At 49.2% G+C, this 16,160-nt stretch overlaps 1 pseudogene; it reads left to right on the forward strand.

Annotated features, from left to right (window-relative positions):
* Positions 1-11,540: 11,540 nt before the first annotated feature.
* Positions 11,541-14,739, forward strand: LOC119273277 (annotated as a pseudogene).
* Positions 14,740-16,160: the final 1,421 nt, after the last annotated feature.

The following is a 16,160-nucleotide window of genomic DNA, read 5'->3' on the forward strand; positions in this document are numbered from 1 at the left end:
TGATCGTGGAGGAGAATATTTGAGTTATAAGTTTGGTGTACATTTGAAACAATGCGGAATAGTTTCGCAACTCACGCCACCTGGAACACCACAGCGTAATGGTGTATCCGAACGTCGTAATCGTACTTTACTAGATATGGTGCGGTCTATGATGTCTCTTACTAATTTACCGCTATCGTTTTGGGGTTATGCTTTAGAGACGGCCGCATTCACGTTAAATAGGGCACCATCAAAATCCGTTGAGACGACGCCTTATGAACTATGGTTTGGCAAGAAACCAAAGTTGTCGTTTCTGAAAGTTTGGGGCTGCGATGCTTATGTGAAAAAGCTTCAACCTGATAAGCTCGAACCCAAATCGGAGAAATGTGTCTTCATAGGATATCCAAAGGAAACTATTGGATACACTTTCTATCACAAATCCGAAGGCAAGACTTTTGTTGCTAAATTCGGAAACTTTCTAGAGAAGGAGTTTCTCTCAAAAGAAGTGAGTGGGAGGAAAGTAGAACTTGATGAGGTAATTGTACCTGCTCCCTTATTGGAAAGTAGTTCATCACAGAAACCGGTTTCTGCGGCACCTACACCAATTAGTGAGGAAGTTGATGATGATGATCATGAAACTTCAGATCAAGTTACTACTGAGCCTCGTAGATCAACTAGAGTAAGATCCGCACCAGAGTGGTACGGCAATCCTGTTCTGGAAGTCATGCTACTAGATCATGATGAACCTATGAACTATGAAGAAGCGATGGTGAGCCCAGATTCCGCAAAATGGCTTGAAGCCATGAAATCTGAGATGGGATCCATGTATGAGAACAAAGTGTGGACTTTGGTTGACTTGCCCGATGATCGGCAAGCAATTGAGAATAAATGGATCTTTAAGAAGAAGACTGACGCTGACGGTAATGTTACCGTCTACAAAGCTCGACTTGTCGCAAAAGGTTTTCGATAAGTTCAAGGGATGGACTACGATGATACCTTCTCACCCGTAGCAATGCTTAAGTCTGTCCGAATCATGTTAGCAATTGCCGCATTTTATGATTATGATTTTTGGCAGATGGATGTCAAAACTGCATTCCTGAATGGATTTCTGGAAGAAGAGTTGTATATGATGCAACCAGAAGGTTTTGTCGATCCAAAGGGAGCTAACAAAGTGTGCAAGCTCCAGCGATCCATTTATGGACTGGTGCAAGCTTCTCGGAGTTGGAATAAACGCTTTGATAGTGTGATCAAAGCATTTGGGTTTGTACAGACTTTTGGAGAAGCCAGTATTTACAAGAAAGTGAGTGGGAGCTCGGTAGCATTTCTGATATTATATGTGGATGAAATATTACTAATCGGAAATGATATAGAATTTCTAGATAGCATAAAAGGATACTTGAATAAAAGTTTTTCAATGGAAGACCTCGGTGAAGCTGCTTACATATTGGGCATTAAGATCTATAGAGATAGATCAAAACGCTTAATTGGACTTTCACAAAGCACTTACCTTGACAAAATTTTGAAGAAGTTCAAAATGGATCAGGGTAAGAAAGGATTCTTGCCTGTATTACAAGGTGTGAAGTTGAGTAAGACTCAATGTCCAACCACTGTAGAAGATAGAGAGAAAATGAAAGATGTTCCCTATGCTTCAGCCATAGGCTCTATCATGTATGCAATGCTGTGTACCAGACCTGATGTGTGTCTTGCTATAAGTCTAGTAGCGAGGTACCAAAGTAATCCAGGAGTGGATCACTGGACAGCGGTCAAGAACATCCTGAAATACCTGAAAAGGATTAAGGATATGTTTCTCGTATATGGAGGTGACAAAGAGCTCATCGTAAATGGTTACGTTGATGCAAGCTTTGACACTGATCCGGACGATTCTAAATCACAAACCGGATACATGTTTACATTAAACGGTGGAGCTGTCAGTTGGTGCAGTTCTAAACAAAGCGTTGTGGCAGGATCTACATGTAAAGCGGAGTACATAGCTGCTTCGGAAGCAGCAAACGAAGGAGTCTGGATGAAGGAGTTCATATCCGATCTAGGTGTCATACCTAGTGCATCGGGTCCAATGAAAATCTTTTGTGACAATACTGGTGCAATTGCTTTGGCAAAGGAATCCAGATTTCACAAAAGAACCAAGCACATCAAGAGACGCTTCAATTCCATCCGGGATCTAGTCCAGGTGGGAGACATAGAGATTTGCAAGACACATACGGATCTGAATGTAGCAGACCCGTTGACTAAGCCTCTTCCACGAGCAAAACATGATCAGCACCAAGGCTCCATGGGTGTTAGAATCATAACTGTGTAATCTAGATTATTGACTCTAGTGCAAGTGGGAGACTGAAGGAAATATGCCCTAGAGGCAATAATAAAGTTATTATTTATTTCCTTATATCATGATAAATGTTTATTATTCATGCTAGAATTGTATTAACCGGAAACATAATACATGTGTGAATACATAGACAAACAGAGTGTCACTAGTATGCCTCTACTTGACTAGCTCGTTAATCAAAGATGGTTATGTTTCCTAACCATGAACAAAGAGTTATTATTTGATTAACGGGATCACATCATTAGATGAATGATCTGATTGACATGACCCATTCCATTAGCTTAGCACCCGATCATTTAGTATGTTGCTATTGCTTTCTTCATGACTTATACATGTTCCTATGACTATGAGATTATGCAACTCCCGTTTGTCGGAGGAACACGTTGTGTGCTACCAAACGTCACAACGTAACTAGGTGATTATAAAGGAGCTCTACAGGTGTCTCCAAAGGTACATGTTGGGTTGGCGTATTTCGAGATTAGGATTTGTTACTCCGATTGTCGGAGAGGTATCTCTGGGCCCTCTCGGTAATGCACATCACATAAGCCTTGCAAGCATTGCAACTAATGAGTTAGTTGCGAGATGATGTATTACGGAACGAGTAAAGAGACTTGCCGGTAACGAGATTGAACTAGGTATTGAGATACCGACGATCAAATCTCGGGCAAGTAACATACCGATGACAAAGGGAACAACGTATGTTGTTATGCGGTCTGACCGATAAAGATCTTCGTAGAATATGTAGGAGCCAATATGGGCATCCAGGTCCCGCTATTGGTTATTGACCGGAGACGTGTCTCGGTCATGTCTACATTGTTCTCGAACCGTAGGGTCCGCACGCTTAACGTTACGATGACAAATTCATTATGAGTTTATGCATTTTGATGTACCGAAGTTTGTTTGGACTCCCGGATGTGATCACGGACATGACGTGGAGTCTCGAAATGGTCGAGACATAAAGATTGATATATTGGACGACTATATTCGGACACCGGAAGTGTTCCAGAGAAGTTTCGGATAAAACCGGAGTACCGGGGGGTTACCGGAACCCCCTGGGGGTTAATGGGCCTTATGGGCCTAGAGTGGAGAAGAGGAGGGGCGGCCAGGGCTGGCCGCGCGCCCCCTCCCCCTCTAGTCCGAATTGGACAAGGAGGGGGGGGGGCGGCGCCCCCCTTTCCTTCCTCCCCTCTCTCCCTTCCTTCCCCCTCTCCTACTTGGACAAGGAAAAGGAGGGAGTCCTACTCCCTGGCGCGCCCCTCCTGGCCGGCCGCCCCTCCCCCTTGCTCCTTTATATACGGGGGCAGGGGGCACCTCTAGACACACAAGTTGATCCTCGTGATTGTTCCTTAGCCGTGTGTTGTGCCCCCCTCCACCATATTCCACCTCGGTCATATTGTAGCGGTGTTTAGGCGAAGCCCTGCGACAGTAGAACATCAAGATCGTCACTACGCCGTCGTGCTGACGGAACTCCTCCCCGACGCTTTGCTGGATCGGAGCCCGGGGATCGTCATTGAGCTGAACGTGTGCCAAGAACTCGGAGGCGCCGGAGTAACGGTGTTTGGATCGGTTGGCTCGTGAAGACGTACGACTACATCAACCGCGTTGATATAACGCTTCCGCTTTCGGTCTACGAGGGTACGTAGACAACACTCCCCTCTCGTTGCTATGCATCACCATGATCTTGCGTGTGCGTAGGAATTTTTTTGAAATTACTACGTTCCCCAACAGTATGATATGTGGTACAACCCACGCTACTACGGCCCGTCCGCGGGGCACGGTTGGAGATATTTAATAGTACCGTGTTTCTTTGGGTCACGCGCTAGCACGGGTCTGCGGGCAACGCTACGTAAGTAGCAGTAGCACACGATCAATATAACACACCATTAGTAAATGATTGTCTATAACTTTTTTTCTAGTGGTGTCATATTATGAAGAGAGAACTATCATGTTGTACCATGTTGTGAAGAAAGAATTACTACGCTACGATAATACAGAAACTTGTCATGTGTTCGGGCGTTGCCATGTTGTGACATAGAAAATGCGAGTGTCTATTTTCCATTCCACTGAAATAGAATTCGTCTTCATTTAAATCTCGGTTTGTCTAGGGCACATCTAGACAGTGGCGGAGACCAGGGTCTGTGTGTAGTTTATCTGCAGCGTTCGGAATTACTCCGGTGAACCAATCTGTGGTTGTATGATTAGGTGGACAGTGGTATCCCAGCCCATCAGGGTTCAAGTCCTGATACTAGCATTTATCCTGGATTTATTTTAGAATTTTCTACGATGCGTTTTTAGTGAGAGAAGACGTTTCCGTCGACTATGAAGCGCCCACGATGACTTCATAAAATCTCAAGAGGATATGACAGTTCAGTCTCTCGAAGGTGCTTATAAAGATAGGGTGTACGTTCATTGTGGTGAGTGTATGCGCGCGTATATAAGCGCTATTGTCTGTGCTGTGTTAAAAACAAAAATTCACACCGCAATGCACAACGTTGGTACCGATGACGTGCACCTGTGGCTTGTTCACGGACTCACTGATTTGACATACCCCATCAGCTTTGTCACAAGTCTGTGTTTTGCACTCAAGATGTGACATAACACATCACCTTTGTTCTCAAGATTCTTGCATACTTTAGGGCATCTCCAGCCGCGCCCCCAACAGGGCCTCCCCAGGCGATTTTGTCGCGCCGGCGTAAAAAAAAGGCCCCAGTCGCGCCTTAGAAGGCCGTTTTTCGCCGGCTCGGGCCAAAGCTGGTGCCGGCGGACCCAGGCCGAACCCGGCGTCCTGGGGGGCGCTTGGGGAGCCGGCGCAAGCGAAAAAGGCGCGTGGGCCCGCCCTGGAGGCGACCCGAGGGCCTTTTCCCGCCGTTTGTTGACGCTTTTCCCTCGCATCTCTCCCGCTCGCTCGCCTTCCTCCATCCATTCTCCCCCTTTCTCCCGCCAAATCCCATCCCGCTCGCTTTCCAGTCACCGCCATGCCGCCGAAGAAGTACGTCATGCCGCGCGAGGCGGCAAACGCGACTGGCGCCGTGGTCCATCCTAAGCAGAGGAAGCCGAGGGTGCCGCCATCGAAGCCGCCGGGCCTGTCGAACGCCGAGTGGAGGGTGGAAGTTCAGCGGCGCGAAGCAGTCACCGCCGACAGGCGGAACAGGGCCATCGCCAAGAAGGCCCGCGACAACGAGGCGCGCTTGGCGGCGTCTTCCTCATCGGTCGACCAGGCGGGGATGAATCCACCCGTCCTCAACCACGCCCAGTACGCGCCCTGGGGACAGCAAGGCGCCGGATCTCCATGGGGTTCATCGTCGCCCGGCTACGCCGACGGCGACGCGCACGGTGGGTTCAACCCAAACGTGACCTTCCCTCATGGTCACCCCGCTACGCGCACGCCCTCGCCCGCCTTCGTCGGCGTGCAGTACCCTCCATAGAACTACTCGCCGCCCGCCTCCTACGCGTCCACACCGACGGCCCATCTCTACCGTGGACCTCTGCCCTTCTCGCACCTCGGCGACGCCGACGACACGGGAACCGACATGGACGACATCATCGCGACAGGATCGACCGTGGCCGCCGCCTCTCCCGGGTTCGCCACCCAGGACGAGGTAGTGGATCTCAGCGGCGACATGGAGGCCGAGCTCGGCTACGTCTACGGCGAGGACGCGCGGGAACCCGAGGAGGAGGAGGAGGAGGAGGATGAGCCGGCTCCTGTTCCGACGAAGGGGCGCCAGAAGAAGAAGAAGCGGGCGGCCAGGTCAGGCGAACCGCGCATCAAGTGGACGTCCAAGGAGGAGGAATGCCTCGCCGAAGCATGGAAAGTTGTCTGCCTCAACCCGACCACCAGCGTGAACCAGAGCTTGGAGACGTACTGGGACCGCATCAAGGCCGAGTTCGACGAACGGAAGCTCGTCGACCCCTACTTCAAAGGCGTCTACATGCAGCGCGGCTCCAAGGCGATGGCGAACCATTGGGGCCGTGTCCAGTTGGCGTGCAACAAATGGCATGGAATCGTCGAGGAGGTCGCGGCTCGCCTGGAGAGCGGCGCCGGTGTTGAGGATCAGCTGCTGCGTATGTTCGCCATGTATCGGGGCGACAACCAAGACGCCGACTTCAAGCACCTCCACGTCTACAAGCGCATTGACAAGTGCGAGAAGTGGGCGGAAGTCCGACGTGCCCTCGACAAGGCCAAGGAGACATACAAGCCGGACGCGCCGACTCCGGGCGCGTCAGAGGGGCGGCCGAACGGCCACAAGTTGGCGAAGCAGGGGAAAAACGCCGACGCGGCAACCGCGCGAGTGCAGGAGTCCATCGAGCATTGCCTCGCCGACGCGCAGGCCCGGGCCGTCCTGCGCCAAGAGAAGACCGAGGCGCGGTGGTCGTCGCTGATGAAGAACAACACCATCAAACTCGACCTGCTCCGGACGAACGTCGCCGCGAAGAAGAGGAACACCGACATGGCTTTTCTGATGGGCGGGGCGGACATGCTCCAGAGTAACGACGAGAAGCTCAAGGCGTGGTACCTGGTGCAGCGCAGCCTCATCCTGAACGAGCTGCCAACGGCAACGCCGACGACGCCCACGACGCCCACGACCACCCGGACGCCAAGCCCAAACGACGCCTCTACGTCGCCGCCCAGCACCGGCTAGGTAGCACCATACTGGAACACCACCAGCACCGGCTAGGTCGCACCATGTACTGGCCCTTTCACATCACCTGTACATGAGTGAGCAGTGGCGTTGGGACAGGCACCAGAGGCCTTTGAACAGTTGGATATGTATCCTTCCAAGAGATTGAGCAATCTCTCCTAGACATTGGGTTCTCTTCACTTCTTCCAATGAATCCATATGTCCACTAAAAAAGAACCCTATGGAATCCATGTACATGTGCTCATTACCTGTCACTCTGTTACTTGATTCTGTGTGTGTAGGTTATATCCCGTTGTTCAGACATTTTACTACGTGCTCATGGTTGTGGCTTTAAGTAAACAACATCTAAAATTGGGGATGGAGTTCAGTTACTCTTACATATCTCAGTTAGCTTGTCTACAAGTACGAGCTACTAGTTTGCTTGCTTATGAGTACATAAATTCATCTCTAGTGGTTACAGTTTTTTTTTAGAACGAAGGCTCGAGGATGAGCTCGGCTTTGAATTAACAAAGCCATCAACCGGCCAGGCATTACAGCCAACAAGTGTCAGCCCAACGCCACCTACAGAGAAAATAAAACAGGAGCGGCCCAAACATACATGGGTGCTGAAGAACACAGCTACAACGTGATTCTCTTGCTTGCAGCTTAAGGGAACTTCAGCTAATGTTGGTGATGGATTCGGTCACTGTCACCTTGCTAGGTTGGAAGCTAGTATCAGTTAGGTTGCCTCCATAAGTGGGGGCTGAAGATTGCTAGCCGTTGTTGACGAGCAGGATGACAATCACAACAGGTTGAATGGTACGATCCCCCGCGTTCTCCTGATGCCCCAGTTACTGCTTTGCGTGCTCATTTGTTCCCTCTCATCTTTGGTTTCCTATCTGGAACAAATTTTAGGTTGGCCCCTTTTTAATGGACAGACTTGCTGAGGTCTTCCTGCGGCACGGTGTACGAGGTCACGGTCACGGTCATCTTCTTTGGATTGTATCGGGTACACCACTGCCACATCCACATGGGCATGTACGAGGGTCATCATCTCATCTGCTCTCACATGTCATCTATGACACATCCACACGAATCTTTTGTTATAGATTGAGCTACTTTCTATTCACAATTTTTACTACTGTCGTCTGTGCTCGGTTGCAAGCTATTAGTGGAGACTGAAGATGGCATTCCCAACCAGTTCATTTGTTTTTTGTCTATATTTGGCATTAACCGGGACGACACCGAAACAGCAGAGCCCACGCCTCCCGGATCGCTCTAGGCGACTCCGGAGGCCACCCCAGCCGCCGGCCCTAGAAACCTCAGATCGCCGTCCTACCCCCACCGCCGCCGGCGCTGACGGCGGCGGCGGGCTCTCCCGCCCGACTCTTTAATCTCAATTCCCCTTCTCCCCCGGGTTAGCCAGCCTTTTCCTGCACCTTGTGGTTGTTAGAATAAATTCGGGGCACTCCGTTGATCATCCGAGGACCAAGCAATCACACGAGCACGACACTGAGATTTGTTAACGAGGTTCATCGATATGACTACATCCCCGGGGCTTGACTATGGGCGCTCCTTCCCATAACACCGCTACAATACCGCACCCGGTCGCCCTGGACGCTGGCACATGCCGCCGGCTTCCCCCTCGTTCCGGTGCTATTATGTTGGCATAGGTTACATCGTGTGTCTATCCCCACTATATATGAGAGGCCAAGGATACAAGTTTTTTACTTGGACACGACTCCGTATCCTATCTAAACACAATACAATTACAAGCCCAACTGTAACCTACCTTATACACTATATTCGACACAACTCTAACAGTGGCTGCTGTACGTACTTGGCCGGATCTGGCTTGGTACGAGGCCAAAGGTGTGGGGTTGGTGGAGAGGTGCTTTGGGCCGTGGGCACTGTGGACGGCACGGAGGCATAGTGCTGCTGCTGCTGCGGCGCACGATGAAGTGGTGCGGTGCAGATCTGGCGCTGTGGACGGCTTCTTCATGCCTGGCTCGATACGTGGGCGTCCATGGTGTGGTGGGCAGGGCTTGCCGAGGCGGTGGTTGGGCTGCTGACTCACTCGTCATGGCTCTCCAGAAGTTGACCGGGGTGCCAAGGTGCAGCGCCTTTCATGTGCGCGGTGACTGGCCGGCGGCACTAGGTTCACGACTTCGTGATGGTGATACAGATCCGATTGGCCATATGGCAGTGACTGCAGAGTCTACTGCAACAACTTTCTACGGATCCACGGCGGCGGTGGTCACAAAGGTTCTTCGGGATGACTCATGTCTCTAGATCCGGTGGTTGACTTCAGCGATGAAATATGAATTATGGACAAGGGCTTGACACAAAGGGGTGGTTGTGCAGTGGCGGCGATTACTTCGTATGTAGCTGATGGGATCGCAGAAAGATGGTGGTGACAACACATGACTTCGACGGTGATGCTACTCTAGCACCCGGACTCGAGCTCCGCGGCGAAAGCTTAGGTCGTTACCTTGTTGAAGGCATTGCTCGGATATGCTCAGACCGATTTTTTAGGGTGAAAACCTAGTTTCTGGCTTTGTTGGTTGGATCCGGTGATGACGGCGCTTCAGTGTCGTCCCCATTCTGAAAGCGTTGCTGTTGAAGAACCTCGTCATACATGTGGTTGCATGAGATGTGGTGCGATTATGGTCATTGTTATAGTTTGTCGATCGTAGATATGATCGCTTTGGTTTTTTTTTCTTTTTGCCTCTCCTACGCATAGCTTTGGTCTTATACGGCTTTGCTATTTTGCTAGTGCTGGTTTTGTGTGTGTGCATCACTATGCAGAGGTCGGGTGTGTGCTTACTATGTTTGTATCGTCTTGATGCTTCATTTTAAGTAAATAAAGTCCACCCTTTGTCGAAAAAAAACATTTAGCATGAATTTGGTTTTCCTCTCTCTGTGTAGAGCAAACCTTTGGAAACCCACAAAATCCACAAGCGAAATGTGTAACGTGGTTTAGTTAGGAATGGTCCTAGACTGCCACTTGGACTGACTTGTGGAGGTCTTTCTGCGGCACGGCATACGAGCTTATGGTCATCTTCTTCACATTGTATTAGGCATGTACAAACGGTCATGATTACTATGGACGTGTTTGGTTGTCCGCATCGGGCCCAACCAGGCCCACGGAAGAAGAAAGAAGTCTGTTTGGTTGCCCGTTTTCACTGTTGGCCTGCATCGCACGCTTCTTAAAGCAGTTCAGAGCCTGGCCTGCTGGAAACGCTCGAATCGGCAGTTTCTCGCGAGCCAGGCCTAGGCGAGCGCCAGCGAGCGGGCCCTTGCATGAGTGGAGACGGGAGAGATGCGAGGTGATTACCTGAGGTCTTCTTCAACCTTAACTAAGCTTTTATCTAATCTCCTCTCTTTGATCTACACAACGGTGCTTTGATTCGAGGTAAGCTCTACACGAAAAAGCACCTCAATGCTATGGTTCCATTCAGGCAATCGGTTCGTAGTTTCGTCGGCCGTAAGTTCTTAATCTCGTGTTTCCTTTTGGAGCTATTTTGGACGAATTTTGTCAGATTCGTCGCGCACGATCGATCATTTGAAATTTCCTTTGACCAGCAGCCTAATCTCGCGGTCCCTCACAACATTCATGTTGTAAGTTTTTGGTTTTGACGATCGTAGCTTCATCTCTCTTTCAACAGCAGTCTACTGCACTGATGCTGCCATGTCGACCTCCTCTGTCCTCTGCTCCGAGCCCTCCTATTCGTCCCTCTCGACGTCGAAGCCCTTCCCCTTGATCTCCTTGCCCGCGTGCTACTACACCAGAGTCGTTTCCGGCGTCGCATATCTCGGCCTACTCTCTGTCGTCCTCCTACTGCACCGACACTGCAATGGCGCGCACACTGCTTTCTTGTGTCCTCTACTTCCGCACACACTGCAGTTCGCTGCGCCGCTGACGGGGTCGATCATCTTCGCTTCCTCTCTCTCTCGCCCTACTACACTGGAGTCGTTTCAGCGTCGATCATCTTGGCCTCCTCTCTCGTCCACTGCACTGATGATACCATGGAACGAGCACTGCATTCTCCTCCTCTGTCCATTGGCTTTGCGCGAGCACCATAACTAGTTCGCCGGCGGTGTCGCTCGCCGTGCCGCCGACGGGGTCGCTCGTCCACGACTCCATGCTCGTCATGTCGACATGGCGCCACGCCCACTATCCACCACAATCGCCATGGTCCGAGCACACTGCATTTCTTCTCCTCCTTCCTCTGCTAGCTCTTAGCCCTGTGTGCTAAGTGCAAGTGCTAACTCTTAATCATACCCCATGCGGGCAACCAAACAATGTGTAGTTGCATGCGCCGAGACAATGCAGGCAACCAAACAACATGCCAATGTTGATCCCCTAATGCAGGAAGTCCATATGCAGGCAACCAAACAACTCGCAGATGGCGCATATGAGGCTATTTTTTTAGAGCAAGGCTGGGTTGAGATGTGTATGCAATGCAGCTACTGTTCCAAACTGGAACCAAACACGCCCTATCTGCTTTCACATGCCATCAAAACACACCGCATCCACATCCACATGCACACGAATCATGTTCCAGTCATCATTGGGCCACCACTGATATATATTGCACGGGAACTGGGCGCAACCATCCGGTGCCAGTACCACACTTTATGGTTGCCCGTCAAGCTGCGGCAATCTGAGCTTTGCCTATCCCTTCGGCATCGGATCCAGATGCTCCCGTGGTCATGACTTCAAACTCACTTGCAACGACACCACTCAGCCATCCAGGCTTTACTTGCGCGACGGCATCACCGAGGTGATCGAATTTGACAATCCTCTTTTCAGTTCAAACTTGATCGATGCCTCCTTCTCGCATACCATCCCCATGAAATCTGGTGTTAGTGTCTACAACTTGTCTTTCGAACTGCCTGGGAGGTCCTTCTCTCTTGGGTCCATTGCTCTTAACATTACCGGCTGTGACCTGGAAGCTGGAGGTATACTTTGTCGGAAACGATGCCACCATGTTAATATGCAGCACTGTGTGCCTGGACCAAAGAATCCCAGAGATGGTGGCTATGCACAACTGTAAAAATACCTCCGAATGCTGTCGTGTTGATGTGGACGGTGACCGCAGTTTTCAGTTCAAATTTGTCTATAACCAAAGCAAAAGCAACATTGATGCACGCCCCAACCAGACCTCTCAACTGTGGGAGAGAATCAGCATAACAAGTGATTGGCTGAGTGGCTTTCTGCTGTCGTGGCAGATAGTTGACCAATCCAACTGTGCTGCTGCAAAGAAAAACAGTACAAAGTATGCCTGCATCAGCGAGCATGCCGAGTGCATTGACAGCACAACCGGAAGCCATGGTTACAGCTGCATGTGCAAGACTGACTATACAGGCAACCCCTACATTCCAGGTGGCTGCTCCAAGCCCGACGACAGAGGTAACTCCTCTTTTCCTAATCTACCGACCAAATGGACATCTATTAACTATTTCGGGCATTGATACATGCTATCTTTTGGCTGACCAAACTAGGGTATAATCCAATTCAGTGCTGGGCACGTTGCACCCGTTGGTGTGGTAACACTCATGTGCCATTTCCATTCGGCATAGAAGAGGGTTGCTTTGCAAGTGAAGAGTTCCACCTCAATTGCGCAAATATGACATCGTCACCTGCTCTCATGTTGGAGAATGCCCAGGTCTTCGATATATATATTGAAGAAGGGACCATTAACGTCACCAATCCCGACCAACTAAGGAGATCTGTCATATCTGAATTTTTTCTCTTTCCTATTCCTTCTGGGCCATTCTCCTCTGTGCAATGGGTTGCTGCTAAACTAAGTTGCGCAGAGGCCCAACATAACATGGATGGATATGCTTGCGTAAGTATCAACAGCAGGTGCGTCGAAGTAAATGTTAAGGACCCTGTTAAGGACCCTGATTCTGTTGATAGAGTTTATGCCGGTTACCGCTGCAAATGCTTGGATGGCTTCCAAGGAAATCCATACATCCAAACCGGTTGTCAAGGTATCGCCCCCTCTGTAGGCTTAAAAATGTACTACTAGCTATCTGTTAACTGCCTAAAAGATAGGTTTACAGATGTATAAATACATGTGCTATTTCAAAAAGTTGCTTATTATTAATAGACAGTGTTATTTTTTCCTATTTCTAGTTTGTTTTGTCATTCGTGTAGGCTTAATTTAATTGACTGACTTACCTTTGATATTAACTAAATGTTAAATGTTGTACAGTCTTCCGGTTTCCATGTCATAGATTTATCGACCTGCCTTATTAGAATTTTGTTAATTTCAGATATCAATGAATGCCTTCTACCGAGCAAATGTAAAGGGATCTGCCGTAATATGGAAGGAAGCTTTAGTTGTACTGAATGTCCTCGCAAGACTCAGTATGATCCAATTAAAATGCTGTGTACTAAGAGGCAACAACCTCTGCTCTTAGGTAAGACTATTATTGTTCCATTTTTTATAAACAAGTTAGAACGGAAACTTAAAAGAGCTTAATGCCTACAGGTATAATTATTGGGTTGTCTTGTGGTTTCGGCATTCTATTTCTGAGCTTCAGTGCAGCACTTCTCATTCGTAGATGGAAAAGAAATGTTCAAAAGCAACTACGGAAGAACTATTTCCGGAAGAACCAAGGTCTTCTACTAGAAACGTTGATAACATCGGATGAAACTGCAAATGAGAATACTAAGATTTTCCCTTTAGAAGAGCTGGAGAAGGCAACAAACAACTTTGATCCTACGCGTATCATCGGACGTGGGGGCCACGGCATGGTTTTCAAAGGCATATTGTCTGATCGGCGTGTTGTTGCAATAAAAAAGTCTAAGATCATTAAGCAGTGTGAGATCAGTCAATTCATTAATGAGGTCGCAGTCCTCTCACAGATAAATCACAGAAATATTGTGAAGCTCTTTGGATGTTGCCTTGAAACCGAGGTTCCACTACTGGTGTATGATTATGTATCCAACGGCTCATTGTCTGGAGTTCTTCATGCAAATGCAAGTGATGGTTTTTCTTTATCCTGGGGCGATTGCTTAAGGATTGCAATCGAAATAGCAGGAGCTCTATCTTATCTCCACTCTTCAGCTTCGATATCAATCTTCCATCATGATGTGAAGTCCTCAAATATACTCTTAGATGTGAACTACACAGCCAAAGTTTCAGATTTTGGCGCGTCCAGATTGGTTCCGATTGATCAGACACACATTGTCACGAATGTGCAAGGTACATTTGGGTACTTAGATCCAGAGTATTTCCATACTAGGCAGCTGAACGGGAAGAGCGACGTCTACAGTTTTGGTGTGGTACTAGTGGAGTTGCTTCTCAGAAAGAAGCCTGTTTTTACAAGTGAATCAGGCACCATCAAGGGCTTGTCAAGCTATTTTCTCCAGGAGTTCAGTGAGGGGAGAATCATGGGTATTGTTAGTTCCCAGGTCCTAGAGGAGGCAACTGAGGAAGAGATCAACGGTGTCGCCTCTCTTGCAGAGCGGTGCTTAAGTCTGCGTGGTGAAGAAAGACCCATCATGAAACAAGTGGAGACGGAACTACATACTCTACGGACAAAACGGATGAACTCATCTCAGCCTGATCCGAGAAATGGAGAACACAGATGCAACCAAGGCCGTTGACTCGAAGGAGTAGATCTTCTCGGTAATCGTCTGTACGGCCAGGAGGTAGCCAACGACGCTATAGCTTGGAAGCAGAGTTCTTGTCATCTGCTAGCCTACCACGTTAGATGAGGCTATTGAGCTTATAATAATGGATAATTTGCTTCCCTCTTTTATGAACTGTTGCTAGAACCTGTATTATAGGTTGGTGCTGTAATAAGTCATGATTTCAGGCATCATGATTGTATCAGTTTCTCGGTTGGAATTATGCTTGCTGATACTATATGTAGACTGAATTTTGTTACCCTGAGATGTGTAGTGAATTGCTGTCATATGCATAGTGTTGCTGAGATGTCTAGAACGGATGTAGTGGATTATATTAGCAATGATTTTGAGCACTCATGCCGTCTTGTCGTTGCCACCGTTAGTACACTGCTGTGTTTTCTTGGCGCTTCTTTTAATACAAATATATGGTTCGAGTTTTTTCTCTCGGCGCAAATGTGACAGGCATAAAGATACATGTTGGGGAAACAGAAGGAGAATGCACTATATATCCAGCACTAATATTCATTGGGGCACATCACACCGCTGCTGCCCTTCTCCAACTTAATTGTACCTCCAGTGTCACACAGCAAAGGCGTCTGAAGAATTGAATGCGATTTTTTTTGCCGAAATCGAGCATGTCGAAACAATCTCAGGCATTGGGTTCTCTCCAGTTCTTGAGATGAACCTATTTGTTCCAGAAAAATGTACAGATGCTCATTTCTGTTATCGTTTCAGTTGATTCTATATAAGTATCTACTTTATCTCCAGCAGTGAGGTTTTTTACTTTGATGTCTCCACTTTATCTTGAGCTAATAGTTAGCCTTTCAGGATGGATTCAGTTGCTGTTGGTGATCTCAATCAGTTAGCTTATCTTCCACCAGATGGGACTGAAGATCGCAAGCCGTTTGTCGCTGTTGATGAGTAGGATGGCATCCACAACCGTACCGATTCCACCATACAGTTATGCATTCTCCTGATGCCCCTCTGCTACTGCTAGTGAGCTCCTGTGCGGTTGGCATTTTTATGCGGTAATTTTGTGTGCCTGAGCTCTGTGTGCCCGTTCCATCAATTTAATTTGCTGATGTTACAACCTTCTGGGCCGAACCCCTACTACCTCCTGGGGGTTCGACTTGGCCGCACTGTACGCCGCTGCGCCTGTCATCCGCGGTGCGCCGTTGGTGGCTTCTCCAGGGCCGAGATCCGGGAGGCTGTCTTCGCTCTCGACCGGACTAGCGCCCTGGCCCGGACGGGCTCGGCCCATCATTCTACGAGGCTGCCTGGCCGGCTGTCGCGGGCGACCTACAGCGCCTCTTCGACGACGTCCACTCCGGCTCAGCGCGCCTCGACGGGATAAACAGGGCCCTCATCGCCTTGCTACCCAAGAAGGAGGGAGTGCCGACCCCCGGGGATTTCGTCCCGTCTCCCTCCAGAACGGGGACGTGAAGATCCTCTGTAAGGGCTTGACGACGCGGCTCCCGCAGCAGATCGGCGACCTCATCGATGAGGACCAGTCCGGCTTCCTGTCCGGGCGTAGCATCTCGGAGAACTTCGTCTACGTGGCGGAGCTGGT

The sequence above is a fragment of the Triticum dicoccoides genome, chromosome 3A (assembly GCF_002162155.2).
Source record: "Triticum dicoccoides isolate Atlit2015 ecotype Zavitan chromosome 3A, WEW_v2.0, whole genome shotgun sequence".
Lineage (NCBI taxonomy): Eukaryota > Viridiplantae > Streptophyta > Magnoliopsida > Poales > Poaceae > Triticum > Triticum dicoccoides.